This window comes from Odocoileus virginianus, chromosome 9 (genome assembly GCF_023699985.2).
Source record: "Odocoileus virginianus isolate 20LAN1187 ecotype Illinois chromosome 9, Ovbor_1.2, whole genome shotgun sequence".
NCBI classification, from domain to species: domain Eukaryota; kingdom Metazoa; phylum Chordata; class Mammalia; order Artiodactyla; family Cervidae; genus Odocoileus; species Odocoileus virginianus.
This window is the reverse complement of record NC_069682.1, coordinates 2,965,354-2,980,682: the sequence shown is the minus strand read 5'-3', so window position 1 is coordinate 2,980,682 and position 15,329 is coordinate 2,965,354. Positions and strand designations below refer to the sequence as shown.

At 40.6% G+C, this 15,329-nt stretch overlaps 1 protein-coding gene across 1 annotated transcript in view; it reads right to left on the bottom strand.

Annotated features, from left to right (window-relative positions):
- The window catches only part of SLX4IP (SLX4 interacting protein), a 206,140-nt gene that overhangs the window by 189,371 nt on the left and 1,440 nt on the right, over nucleotides 1-15,329 (bottom strand).

Genomic DNA, 15,329 nt, shown 5'->3' with positions numbered 1-15,329 from the left:
GGTTACAAACAGTGTATCTTAGGACTTCTCAGCCTCCAAAATTCCATAAGCCAACTCCTTTAATAAACACATGTATATACACATACATGTGTGTGTGGATTCGTATCTTCTATTGGTTCTGGAGAAGCTTGACTAACACACTCCTCTATCATGCCTTAGTCTCCAAATAGGAGACTGAAACCTCCTCTCTCAGGGAACTGGATCTAAAAGTACTGACATCAGGGGTTCCCCAAGCAAACAGTCAAGACAGATGGTTCTAAAGTGAAGGTCACACCCACAAACTCCACATCTGTGTGCAGAACTAACTTCCATCTCCTAGTGTACCACTCCCAAATACACACACATAAACAACAACAAATCATCTACCATGTAAGGAAAAACTCTATTATGAAAAACAGAAAAAAAATTACTTGGCTGAAACCCCGACTATGCAAGGAGAAAGAAACTTTCACTGATATCAGCAGGATAGAAGATATTACACATCAATTAATTTTTTTTAAAGGAGCATCTGAGAAAGATGAATATCATATTCTAATGCATATAAACAGAATCTAGAAAAATGGTACTGAAGAATTTACTGACAGGGCAGCAATGGAGAAACAGACATAGAGAACAGACTTATGGACATGGGGAGAGGGGAGGAGAGGGTGAGATGTATGGAGAGAGTAACATGGAAACTTACATTACCATGTGTAAAATAGAGAGTCAACAGGAATTCGCTGTGTGGCTCAGGAAACTCAAACAGGGGCTCTGTATCAACCTAGAGGGGTGGGATGGGGAGGGAAATGGGAGGGAGGTTCAGAAGCGAGGGGATATATGTACACCTATGCCAGATTCATGCTGAGGTTTGACAGAAAACAACAAAATTCTGTAAAGCAATTATCTTTCAATAAAAAAATAAATTAAAAACATAAAAAAATAAATAAAAGGAGCTTTTGGAAAACAACAAAAACTATGATAAATGAAATTTTAAAACTTAACAGAAGGTCCAAAAGATCAACTTGACTAAGTCATCCAGGAACTTCAGAAATAATAAAGATGAAAAAGAAGAGAGAATAAATGAAAAACTAAAGGACCAGTACAGAAGTAACGACATGTAAAAACTAGGATTGAAACAGACACATATCAGGGCATATATCACAGGAAAATTTCAGACATTGTTGAAAAAAGGATTTTAAAGTATGTGTACAGGAGGGTGAGTTTAGGGAGTGGGTGAGTTGGGAGGAGGGGGATGGGAAGAGAATATTTGGCTACCCAAAGCAACTCTGGAAGCTAAAAGGTAATGGAAAACTATCCCCCAAAATCTGAAGAAAATTGTTTTCAAACTCCAACTACATTTTAACACAAAGGGGTGAGGGTGAAAACATTTTTAGATGTGCAAGGTCTTAAAAAAATGTATATTCTGTGCATCCTTTCTCAGTAAGCTACTAAAGATGTGCTTCACCAAAATGAGGAAATTGACCCCGAAAAAGGGAAGACACAGGAAAAAGGAAGGCTGAGATAGGCAAAAGGCAGAGGAAATCCCTGGATCTGATGAAACCAGATCCCTGCCTGGGACCCATGGGCTAGACAAGCAGAGAACCAGAGTCCAGGAGAGGGCTCTTCAGGAAGTGTCTGGGCACATGCAGATGAACTTCAGACAACCAGTATGGAATATGAGATTGAATTAGGACAGGTGTGTGGAAAGCAAAGCAACTGAATAATACAAAGCGATTGCTGATCGCAGGATAAACAAAAAGTATGCAGAAAATAAGAAGTAAAGAGCACTTCACACACACACAGTTCAGTCATGCCTAGCATTTATAATCATGATGATAAACACTAAATATTGGCCTAAACAGTACTATGCTCTCAACAAAATTAAAAGGATGGAAAATGTGTGTGTATGTATGTGGTAGGGACACAGAGGTTGAAGGGAGCTCCCTTTAATCTTAACGGAATGTTTTAGAAACAAAGCCTAAAACCAATAACAACAACAATCTACACAACCACAACAGTAATCATCAAGCAGCGATATAGCATGAAATTCAGTGATAAGGACTCACTTCCTTTTTTAAGTATACAGCTGATTTACAATGTCGTGTTAGTTTCTGATGTACAGCACGGTGATTCATTCATACACACATGTACATTCTTTCTTTATACTCCTTTCCATTACGGCTTATCACACAATACTGAATACAGGTCCCTGTGCCATACAGCAGGGCCCTGTTATTTACCTGTTGTATATATACAGCTTGTGTATATTAACCCCAAACTCCCCCTTCATCCCTTCCCATCCCTACCCCCCTCCCCTATGGATACAGATCCAATTCTTACATGCTAAATTCTGCTCCAACCTGCAGAACAAGCTGGAGAGAGCTGCTGTGCAGGAAGGGATGGGGAGGGAAGGATGCCCTAACTCACGAGTCTTGTGTGTGGAATTACCTGTCTGTTCAGACCACCTGCACAGATACTTTTTGAGCAGCACTCCGAAAGAAATATCATGCAAGGCACAGATATAATTTTAAAATTTCTTTCTTTTTTTTTTTTAATTTTAAAATTTCTAACAGCTACATTTAATAAAAAGTTAAACAGAAATGGTTAAATTAATTTTAATAATGTGTCTTATTTAACCCAATAAATCTATCCCGTTATAATTTCAGCATATAATCAATATAAAAATATTTACACTCCTGGTGTTTTAACTAAGTTTTCAAATCAGGTATGTATTTTGTTTCCAGAACCTTGATTTGGACTGGCTATATGCCACAGGCTCAACAGGTATTTGCAGTTAGTGGTGACCACAACGGACAGTGCAGTTTAAGGGATTTTGGTTTTATTATATGAAAAGCACTTATTATACAAACAGCTCATGTGGCTCAATATTGAAAAAAAAAAACAATCAAAAAATAGGCAGAAGACCTCAACAGACATTTCTCCAAAGAAAACATACAGATGGCCAATATGCACATGAAGAGATGCTCAATATCACTAATTTATAAGAGAAATGCAAATCAAAACTACCATGAGGTACCACCTCACACCTGTCAAAATGGCTAACATTAAAAAGTCAAATAACAAGTGCTGGAGAGTGTGTGGAGAAAAGGGAACCCTCCTACACTACTGGTAGGAATGTAAATTGGTGCATTCACTATGGAAAACAGTATTGAGGTTCCTTAAAAATTTAAAAATAGAACCACCACATGATTCAGCAATCCCATTTTTGAAATATATATATCTGGACAAACCTATAATTCAAAAAGGTACACGCACCTCTATGTTCACAGCAACACTATTTACAACAGCCAAGACATGGAAATAACCTAAATGATCACTGACAGATGAATGAATAAAGAAGGTGTGGTACATACATACAACAGACTACTACTCAGCCATAAGAAAGAAGGAAATAACACCATCCGCAAAGCTTGGATGGGCCTATAGATTATCATACTAAGTGACGTAAGTCAGAAAGAGCTAGACATATACTCACATGTGGAATCTAAAATACGACACAAGTGACCTCACCTACAAAACAGACTCGGAGACAGAGAAGACACCGAGGGTCGCCGGGGGAGAAGTGCTGGGGAGGGACGGACCGGGGCTCTGGGCCGAGCAGACGCGAGCGCACGCCTGAGTGGGGAAGTGACAACATGATGCTGTCTGCACAGAGAGCTACAGGCAATACCATGCAATAAGCCATGATGGCAAAGAAGAAAAGGGCTTATTTCTGAATCCAAGATCCCTTATTTATAAAACAGGGGTAGCAATACCTAACTTAAAATACTGAAAGGACTAAGTACATGAAAACAGTCTCACCATTTAAAAACAGTAGGCCCCGGATGAGTGTTAACAGTTATTATTACTTAGTCAATGGGAAATTTTTTAAAAAATCTTATAACCTTTGATTCTAATTTTAAATAGACAAAATTTCTTTCTTTATCCTAGCCCTAAATCATTTTAATTTCATTTTAATCTATTCATTTCTGTTCCCTGAACAATGCAATGCATGTGCTTTAGAACGCTCTTTAATGAAGTTCATCTTAGCAAGCCCATTTCTACAGAGGTGTAAATGGAAAAAATAACTTTCTAGAAAGTCAAGAACATGTGTTTGTAAACATTTGTAAACACATGCTGTGTTTGTAAGCAACATTCATAAAGGTTGTTCTGAAAACTAGTTAAATCTTTAAAATTATATTGTATTATCTGAGCCAGATAAACACACAGTCAGCTCCTTTAAATATATTAAACCAAGTTTGAATAACTTCTGCTAAGAATTTAGGGGGTCCCTCTCTGGGGATATTTAGAGGATACTAGTAGTTCAGCTAGACAGAGGAACAGGGAAAAGAGTACTGCCAACAAGTATCCAACCAAATCTGAAGCACGTGCGATCTAATTATTTTTAATTACACACTGGTTTTCCAGTATGTCTTCCTTTTCCAGAAGGACAGGTGTCCCACACAGAAGACTACTGCAAGGCTTGAGACATATCTGCTGTTAGATAGATTAAGAGCCATGTTACAGTGAAGGTTTTATTTTCAAATCGCAATAAGGTTCCAGCTGACTCTTAAAATGCTCATTTTCCCCCCTTTAATCAGTAGGGCAAGAACAGCTGCATTTATGTTTTAAGATCTGGATTCTCCAAAAAGTATCATCAAAGCCCCGTCTCAAAAATATGATCTGTAAGAATCCAGAACTGAAAGGCATATTTTTATATGAAATAATAAGATCTCTAGTATAAAACAGACTGCATGCAAAAAAATAAATAAAAAGCAACTGTATAACTTTACTTTTATTTTTAACCCATTTTTAATACCATGTGGCATTCTGCCTCTCAATGCAATTTTTTTCACTTGTTCCCACAGTGTTTGCAATCTCAAAACACTAACAATTTTAGGACTACAAGACACACTTACAGACCATCTATTCCCAGGCCTGAGATCTATTCCCCTAACAAGAACTTGGGGGATCAGGCCAGGGTCTCACAGCTGAAGATCGAGGGCAGGAGAAGAGTCAGGTCATCTCACTGAGAGCCATCTAGCACCATCTGTCCCCTGCAGAACTGTGAGGTCAAAGGCTAACTGGGCTGCCAAGGGAGGTGTGTCCTCCCTCCCCTGGCCCCTGGCCAAGGCAGAAGTTCCCAACACAAAGCATGGCTTCAAATAAAGCTGCAGGAGGGTGGTTCTCTCCTGCTAATCAAAGAAAGAAAGAGAAATAGAGGGACAGATAAGAGACAGAAGGGGAGGGGGGGTGCGGGGAAGGGAGGAAGGGACTCCATAGCTAAGGCAAATGTGGTCTGAATCAATTTAATTTACCATCACGCTATGTGACAGGGCACCAAGATAAAGCGAGCACGCATCTGGACAGCAGCTGTGTAGACCCTGAGCCTGCACACCTGCCGAAGTCCTTTAGATAAGGCTCACTCCCTCTGCCTCACTACAGCATGCGGCACAGGGCTAGAAATGAACTACAGGAGGAGCTGAAGCAGGAAAGGAACCCAACCAATTCGCTAATTTCCAAACATGGGTGAAAGCACACTTATCCACCCTGGAAGGAGCAGGTTATCAAAGCTGCTGGATGAAAAAATATTCCTGAAACAGGAACCGACACTCTTTTATGTTTGCTGTTTCTGGGAAATTTTCCAAAAAATACACTGAATCTTTATTGATTTTCATAAAAAACACCATACAGTGAACATTTCTTTGGTATCCCAGGTGAAAATTATCACCCGTCATCACAAAGGGCAATACAAGTATTAATGGCCCGCTGAGTTGTCCCTACACACAGCTGCCCACAGAGGAGCCAGGAAACCCCTGCCTGTCCCCACAGCTTTCCGCGAGCTGTCGGAGTGCTGTCCGAGGCTCCCTTTCCCCCTCGGCTCTTTAACTTAACCCGACGACCCTAGAAACCTAGGGGACCAGTTTGTCACACTGATGGGATGGTTTTCAGGTCTCCCTATGGATTTGTGCGGACTCTGACGTTGTGCCCTCTGTCTCAGATAATAAAATGGCTGTTACCTTTACGTCAGGACTAGGGCTTCTACAGTGATGAGGCTGCCAAGTCCTGAGACAGTGGACCAGGCCTTCTGGACTGGAGCCTCAGCATTTAATTCTTTCTACCTCAGGAGAACAATGCTGTTGGACAGGCCAACCTCTGAGGTCTCTTCCATTTCTAAACCTCTGTGATCCAAATCCAGCAGCTCTTCCAGGAACAAATAATGCCAAAATGTACACATGATTCCAGAGAAGAGGGTGAAGGGAGCCCCTCCCACCATGCAACTCACCCTGTGAGGCCCGGAGAGTGAAACTGGGCAAAGGCAGACTATGAAAGGGAGAATCACAGCCAGTTCCATGCCTGAACTTAGATGCAAGAACCCTAAACAAACAGAAGCAATCTGAACTGAGCAATATGTAAAAAAATACTTCGGAACCAAGTGAGGTTTATCCAAGGAGGGCAAGGTCGGTTTAATACTAGGACAATTACCATACTAAAAACTGAAGCAGAATAAAAGCACAAGATCATTTTAATAGAAATAGAAAAAAAAAAAAAAAAACAGGAAAACACTAGAAATCTCAGAACAGAAACAAGTTAATGTGAGAAAAGCATCTACCCAAAAAAAAAAGTAGCAAACATGTTTACTGATGAATCTTAAAAGCAATGTCTTTGAGACAAGCAGATGTAGATTTCTGAAAATATCATCATACTAGCATTCCACAGATTTAAAATATCTTGAGATGAATTTAATAAGACACATGCCAGACCTCATCACATTGTTCTTCAAACTTAATGCAATCCCAGCCACAATCCTGAACAGGGAATCTGAAGAAGAACAAAAAGGACTAAGATACATGAGAGAAGGAAAACAAAAAAAAGAAAAACAATGAAGGGAGTCAGTCTCACCAGATACTGCAAAACCACCACAGTGCCTGAGTAAATCAGATAATGTGCTGGCAAAGGGGAAACAAACAGGCTGAAGGAAGACTTCACAGACCAGAAACAAGGCCCTGGGCTCATGGAAATGGGTGATGGGAGCAGTGTGGCACATCAGTGGGAAATAAGGAGACTATTCATTCAACAAGCTGTGGTCCAACAACTGTCTGTCTATTTGGAAAAAAAGAAAACTGGACCACTACTTCACACAGTACATAAAAATCAACTACAGATGAGCTACAAACTCAAATGTGAAAAATTAGCAGCTTTCAGAAAATGTTTTTCATGAGCTCTGAGAAAGGAAGGTATTTTAAAACTAGACACAAGAAGTATAACTCAAAAAGAAAAAGGATGGTAGATTTGGCAGTATTAAGATTAAAACTTCTCTACAGACTAGAATAAAATATTTGCAATCCACGTAACCAGTAAACAACTTATAAACTAGAACATATAAAGAACTCTCAAAACTCAAAGGTAAAAAAAATAAAACCAGTCCAGCCAAAAAGTGGGCAAAGGACATGACCAGGTATCTCAGCAAAGAACACAAACATGGTAAATAAGCATGTGGAAAGACACTTGAATCATTTCATGCTGTACACAAATGAGGAATCATTATATAGTACACCTGAAACTAACAAAAGAGTTGTTGCTCAGTCATCCAGCCATGTCTGACTCTGCAACCCCATGGACGGCAGCACACCAGGCCTCCCTGTCCCTCACCATCTCCTGAAATTTGCCCGAGTTCACATCCATTGCATCAGTGATGCCATCCAGCCATCTCATCCTCTGACGCCCTCTTCTCCTCTGCCCTCAATCTTTCCCAGCATTAGGAACTTTTCCAATGCGCCAACTGTACTGGACCTTCAGCTTCAGCATCAGTCCTTCCAACATGTATTCAGGGTTGATTTCCCTTAAGATTGACTGCTTTGATCTCCTTGCTGTCCAAGGGACCTTCAGGAGTCTTCTCAGTACCACAGTTTGAAGGCATCAATTCTTTGGCACTTTGCCTTTTTTATCGTCCAGCTCTCACAACCGTACCTGACCACTGGCAAGACCATAGCCTTGCCTATACAGACTTTTGTCAGCTTGACTATACATAACAGTATACACTGACTATATTTCAATTAAAAAAAGACACTCAACATCATGAGCCATCAGGGAAATGCAAAATAAAACTCAATGACACATCACTACATACCTATCAGAATGGCTAATAAAAAAGAGATAAAATAAATTTAAAAAAAACAGATAACACCAAATGCTGGTGGAGATGCAGAGAACAGGCATCTCTCCCACACTGCTGGTAGGACTGTAAAGATCATAGAGCCACTCTAGAAAAGAGACTGACAGCTTCTTACAAAACTAACCATGTACTTACCACATAATCTAAACTTTGCACTCCTGGTAATTCACCCCAGAAAAATGAAAACCTAGGCTGACATAAAAATTTGTAGCCAAATGTTCATAGTGACTTAACTCATGACCACCAACACCTGGAAGCAGCCCAGGTGTCCTTCAGTGGGTGAGTGGTTAAACAGACCTGGCATGTCTGTGCCATGGACATCACTCAGCAGCCGGAACCGAACCGCTGACACACACGACAGCGTGGCTGGATCAGTCCTCAAAGGGATGCTCCTCAGGGAAAAAAGACAATCTGAGAAGGTTGCATAACGTATGCTCCCACTCACAGAACACTCTTCAGACAGGCAAAATTACAGAAGTGAAGGCCACTTTCATGGTTGCCAGGGGTTAGGAGTGGGGAAGTTGCAGAAGGAAGCTCTGGCAATGGAATTCTACACTGTGATTGTGGTGCTGGTTACAGGAATAGAAACACATGATGAAAACAACTACACAAATGCATGTAAACTGGTTCCATCTCATAAGCTCTGGAAATTGCACCAGTGCCAGCTTTCTGGCTTTAACAGCTGCACTCTAGTCACAAAAGATGTCACCACTGGAGGAAGCTGGGTGATGGGTACAGGGGACTCCATGTACTTTTATGCCAACTTTGGGCAAACCTAAATTATTTCAAAACAAAAAGGCCTAAAAACTTAAACTTCAGTGGGGGGATGGCTGTGGTAGAACCACAAACTGAGAGAAGGTATGTGTAAGACACGCAGAAGCAAAGGACGTGTATTCATGACAGAGCAGGCCAACAGAAGGAACGGGCAGCGATGTGCCAGAGCACACACCAGCCTCCCTGCCGAGTCTCCCCAGGTCTGGCGAGGCGGCGGCGGTGCCAGTGGGCGTCTCTGACTGACCCCTTGCGTTATTGCTGCCTTGACAACCACCCTGGGGTGGTGAGGGGCAAGCCCTTCACTATCCTTTCATAAACCCCAGGAAGCTGAAGTCTAAACACAGAAAGGCCATCTGCCAGGGGGCCTGGGGGCAGCACAGCCTGCGCTCTCTCCCCTCAACGTCCGGGACAGGATAGAGGAAGCTGCAGACGGCCCGTCTGCCTCCCCCAAGGAGGAAAACCACAAGCAGGGGTGCCAGGAGGTCTCAGACCCCAAAGAGCTGGGCATCCTCAAGGGCCCGGGCCTCTCCAAGAACCTCCGGTCTCCATCCTGGCACCTCTCCAGCCTCGAAACCGTCACACGAGGTGTTGGAGCAGGTATGAGCCCCACCACCTCACCGCTCAGGCACTGTCACAGCTCCAAGGCGAACTCGGGCATGGGACCTGAACACGCAGGGCCAGCACGTCCTGCTAGCACATATGCGTGTCACACTAGAGAAGGTCCTCTCTTCCTAAGATCGCGTTATCCTCGGAAACCCAACTGAGCTGCCACCTGCTTCTCGGGAGCCCTCTAGGGATCCCCAGAGCAAAGGGTCCCTTTTCTGGGCCAGCCCAGCCCTTCCACAGCCCCTGCACTCACTTAACTCTGCTCCTCAGTCTCTCCCCTCCCCCTGACCAGAACTTCCTGAGGACAGGGGCCATTCTTATTCCCTGTGATAACCTGGAGCAGGGCAAAGGTAAGTGCCAGTCTGCTAACTGTGGAGTCTGCTGATGTTACTGAAATCAGTGGCTACAGACTGTGCTACTGTTTTAGATTTATACCTATCAATCTAATACATCTTTACGGTCTCGAAATCCCAAACTCCATATTAAACCCTCTAAACAGGAGGTCAAGGCACTCGGGTCCTACTTCAATACACAAATAACACTTAAGTTACATATATCATGCAGACAAAGCTGAGGGAACTGAGATGCATATAAATGTAAAGAGAAGATGGAAGCGTTTTGTATTGAATATAAGGGGCAACTGATAGCCTGGTTGAAGTTTAGGTCATAAGTGTGAGGTTTTCAATGCTTTCTGTTTTTGTCCTTAAAATACTGACATCCTTACAGTCATCTCAATGAAAAAGGTACTATTAACCTCTATATTAATTAATCTGTGAACATCTTTGGGTTTTTCTGGACTTGTTTTACTGATTATTAAAAAATAAATGTGCACACACACATTCACAAAGCGAACACGCACCTTGAGAAATTACCTTCCGAGGCTCCTAGCATCACTTTCAGGAGGGAACAGCAAGCTCAAGGCCTGGGGCTTAAAGCCTAAATGTTAAAACGCTTTATCAGAGTTGCCAATTCGAGTCTACATGCAGTGGAATTTTTACTTTACACTCTGTTTTTAAGAAGTTCAGGACAAGCTCCAAAAAGATCAATTTCCCAAATATCTCAAAGCATATAATTTTCATAAACATACTGAGAAGTTAAAGTATATGTCTTACAAACAGTATCTCATCCTCTACCCTGCATTCTTGAGCCCATTTTCTCTGACCTGAAAACAGGCACTCTTTCACAAAGACTTCAATAGCGTCTGACCTCACCAAAAATGTGTTTATGTGTGTTCTTAGTGGAAAGGGAAAGATCCTAAAATCCTTAAGAAAATTAATTTGGGGAGGGAATGGAAATAGATGAAACAATATCATGATTGTCCTGTCATTTAAATACAAAGCAGAGATAAACTCTAATAAAGTTGGTGACCTTCTAGATTATTCTGTGGGAAAATCCAAGGCACTCTGAAATTCACATTTGTCTTCCCTCTAGCACTGCTGGTCTGCATCAGAAGCCAAAGCACCTACTCCAGATTTAAAAGACCAGAAATTAGCTTTAGGCTTCTAATCCCCAGATTTCAAATTTTACCAAGAATATGTTATACTCTCTTCTGTTGTCTTAAAACAACAAAGGCCCTAGAATTTATGAAGGAACAACTGTAATTCAGGAATGAGAAATCATTTCATAACCTGCTACTCTTACTCCCCCAATCTAATTTTATCTCACACACACACACACAAAAGGAGAATATGAAGAAGGAATCACAAACTTTAACAAAACACCAAGGAAAAATGATAAATGAGTAAAGATCTTGCTGACAACAACTTTGATAAAATTTTAAAAGGTAATTACAGTGTAAAAAAATAGCAAATCAGATTTTCCTATTATTCATAAGATAATTCTGAATGCCAAAGTGAACTTGAAAACAAAAACAAACAAAAAAAACAAATGGAAACAACAGGAGAATAAAGCAAGTGACAAAAAAAATAATTAGGATTTTTTTCTTTTCTTTTTCTTTAAATATAGGTCATATACTGAAATCTCCCACCAAAATTAAGTTCACAGTTCACTCTATACCCTTAACGTGGTCAGCTAACCCCAGTTCTGGACCTCCCATTCCTGTGGGGCCCACAGAAAATCCCCACCTGGCCCTGTGTGGTTGCTTCACTAAAAACGACATCTAATTTTTATTTAATACTTAGTCAGAAACAGGCAGAAACTGACCCACAAGGCAGTCATGGTCTCAGGTTCTAGTAAAACCGACATGCGTTCAAATCCTACCTTTTTACATGACCTCAGACTGCCTACTCAGCACCTCCAAATCTCCAATTTTCTCATCTACCAATCACCAGAGAAAAGCAAATCAAAATCACAAAGAGGTGTTCTGACACTTGTCAGAACAGCTATCATCAACAAGACAACAATTAAGTGTTGGTGATGGCCAATACTTTGGCCACCTGATGCGAAGAACTCACTCACTGGAAAAGACCCTGATGCTGGGAAAGCCTGAAGGCAGGAAGAGAAGGGGACGACACACTGACTCGATGGACATGAGTCTGAGCAAGCCCCAAGAGTTGGTGATGGACAGGGAAGCCTGGTGTGCTGCAGTCAAAGGGGTCGCAAAGAGCCAGACACGACTGAGCGACTGAACTGAAGTATTGGTGAGGACGTGAAAAACAGGGAGCCCGTGTGTCCTGTAGATGGGAATTTAAATTGGTTAAGCCACTGTAGAAAACAGTATGGAGGTTCCTCAAAAAATTAAAAATATAACTACCATATCATGTGGCGATTCCACTTCACAGTATTTATCTGAAAAAAAGAAAAACAGTAACTTGAAAAGGTATCTGCACCTCAATGTTCACTGTAGCATTAACCACAATAGCCAAGACAGGGGAAACATCCTAAATGTCCATGATAGATGAATGGATAAAGAAATTATGGTGTAGGTATATGTACAATGGAATGTTATTCAGTCATGAAGAAAGGAAATCCTGCTCTTTGCAACAACATGAATGGGCATTCATCTAAGTATAATAAGTAAGACAGTGAAAGACAAATATAATATTATCCACTTTTTGTGAAATCTAAAACAAAACAAACATCAAACTCAGATACAGAGAAAATACTGGTGGTCGTTGGTAGAACAGGGGCAGGGGTCTGTGTTGAGGAAGGGAAGGTAGGGGATGGTAAAATGGGTGAAGGGAATCAAAAAGTACAAACTTCCAGTTACGAAATAAGTAAGCTCTGGGAATGTACCACATGGTGACCAGTTACTAAAACTATTATTATATAGATAACCCTTGAACAAAAAGGTTTGAACTTCACTTGGATTTTTCCCAATAAACACATACTACAGTATCACATGATCCACAGTTGGTCGAATTCAAAGATGTGGAATCTCAGATGGGGGCTGAGTTCTGCTCTTGTCACTGTAAAGTTGTATGCAGATTTTCAATAGCACAGAGGGTCAGCACTCCTAACCCCTTGAGTTGTCTAACTATATATACATATATCAAACAATTGTGTTGTACATATGAAATTATTATGTTATATATAAATTATATCTCAATAAAAGAGATCCAACCCACTAAAGCTCAATATATGTGACATGTTTGGTATTTAAAAAACTGTAACATTTCATTCAGAAAACATGAATTCATAAACTAAACAACGTCAAAGTCCCAAACAAACACAGTCTACCACTGGCACCTCCTAGGTTCTCTATATGTGGAAGGCTGGGCCACCAAATAATTACTTTTTTTATCCAATGTGAAAATGACCACTATGAAAATAAAAATCCAAATGCCCTTCAGTTAGCAAATGTGCAAACAAATTAGTCTAACAAATTGCTGAATACCGTAATTACAAAGGAATGAAGCACTGACATTTGCACCAAAGATGGCTCTCAATTATGAGTGAAAATATCCAGACTACTCCACCCCGCAAGACAGCACATACATGAAGATTCCATTTAGATAAAACCCTGGGAAATGCAAGAGTGACAGAAAACAGATGAGCAATTGTCTAGAAAAGCCCAGAGGGTTTACAAAAGGACAAGAGAAAACTTTAGGGAGGTGATGAGTACATTCACTATCTGGACTCAAGTGTTGGTTTCACTGGTATATGCATGTAAATCACCATCAAACAAAATACTCTAAGTACGTGCCATTTACTGTATGACAATCATATCTCCATAAAGCTGTTTGGAGAAAAGAAAAAGATCATTATAAAAAAACCTCTCACTCACACATCTTCCTGGCTTGGCATACTATATTAATACCTTCCCCCTTAGTGATTTGAATGTATGAACAAAACTTTAATAATCCTAAGACTTAAATAGAATAATACCTAATTAACATTTACATAGCTGTGACTATGTGCCAAGCACTGTTTTAAGCACTTTTCTTATATTAACTTATCTAACCCTCATATCAACCCTATTTTTGAGATGAAGCAACTTAAGGTATAGGACTTCCCAGGTGGCACAGTAGTAAAGAATTTGCCTGCCAATTTAGGAGACTCGGGTTTGATCCCTGTGTCAGGAAGATCCCCTGAAGAAGGAAATGGCAACCTGCTCCAGTATTCTTGCTGGGAAACCCCATGGACAGAGGAGCCTGGCAGGCTACCATCCACGTGGTCAGCAAGAGTAGGACACCACTTAGCGACTAAAGCGACTAAACAACAACAGACTGAAGCACAAAAGGGTTAAGTAATCAGTTTAAGCTGGTAGCTGGAGGAGCTAGCTTTAGAGTTCATTTCCAAGACCCATTATGCTTACCAGCATATACAAGATACAGTATAGGAAAATCAGAAGCAATGAATACTGCACTTGCAAAATACTTCTCTTCCTCACATGCACAGAATATAAATATCCACTACATCTTGCAACATACACAAGAGACTAAATAAAACATAACAGGACCTTCATTCTTCTTTTCCCAATTAATATTTAGATGGACGAAGGAAAGACAGAAAGACTGGATAACTTGCTTAGGACACAAAAATATAAACAGCAAACTGAAGGGTTACTAAGAAGTTAGTTCACCAAATTTCCAGTCCAACTCGCTTTATAATTATTTTAAGTAAATCTACAAGGGAGAAAAATCTAACAAACATCAACACAGAAAATATAAAACTTATTTGTTGTTTCTCAAATACCTAACTTCCTTAAATTCCATCCACAGGATCTCAAACTCTACAGATACTGCTCTGGGTTGTTGTTTTTTAAGCACCCCAAGTGATTTTCATAAGCAACCAAAGCTGAGGACCCCTGAAATAAATCAGACTTAGATTTGTTATTTTAAAATGATAAAATGCGAAGTGCCAGAAAAGCTTTGGCAAACTATGGTCCAAGGTTTTCCAAGTTGATACTGAACCACTGAATACACATAGAATTTTGAGTTCAACTTCAAATAAATTAAAAATAAAATATGTACATAGGACACAAGGTGTTGCACGGCAAATGTTACATAACAATATAGGGGGCTGACAAATTCTCAACTTTTTAGAATGCTAAATTGGCATCTTGACAATAAGCTGACGGATATAAAACCACATGTCCACTGCATTTAAAGCGTGGAGTAAACTGACCATATATTGTTTCAGAAGCACAAGTTGCAAAGAGAAAGTCTTTGTCTTCAGTCCGTGCCCTCAATCAGTGCTGTCTGAACTTAAGGTGCGCTTCTCAGGGCAGATTCTGATTCAGGGCCTGTAGATGGAGTCAACTGTGTTTCTAACAAGCTTCCAGGTGATGCTCAAGCGCCTGATACACAGATCACAATTGGAACAGCAAGGCCTTAAGCACCTTGAATATTGGTTGTAAAATTAACCAGTTCGTCTACAAAGACAGTCAGGT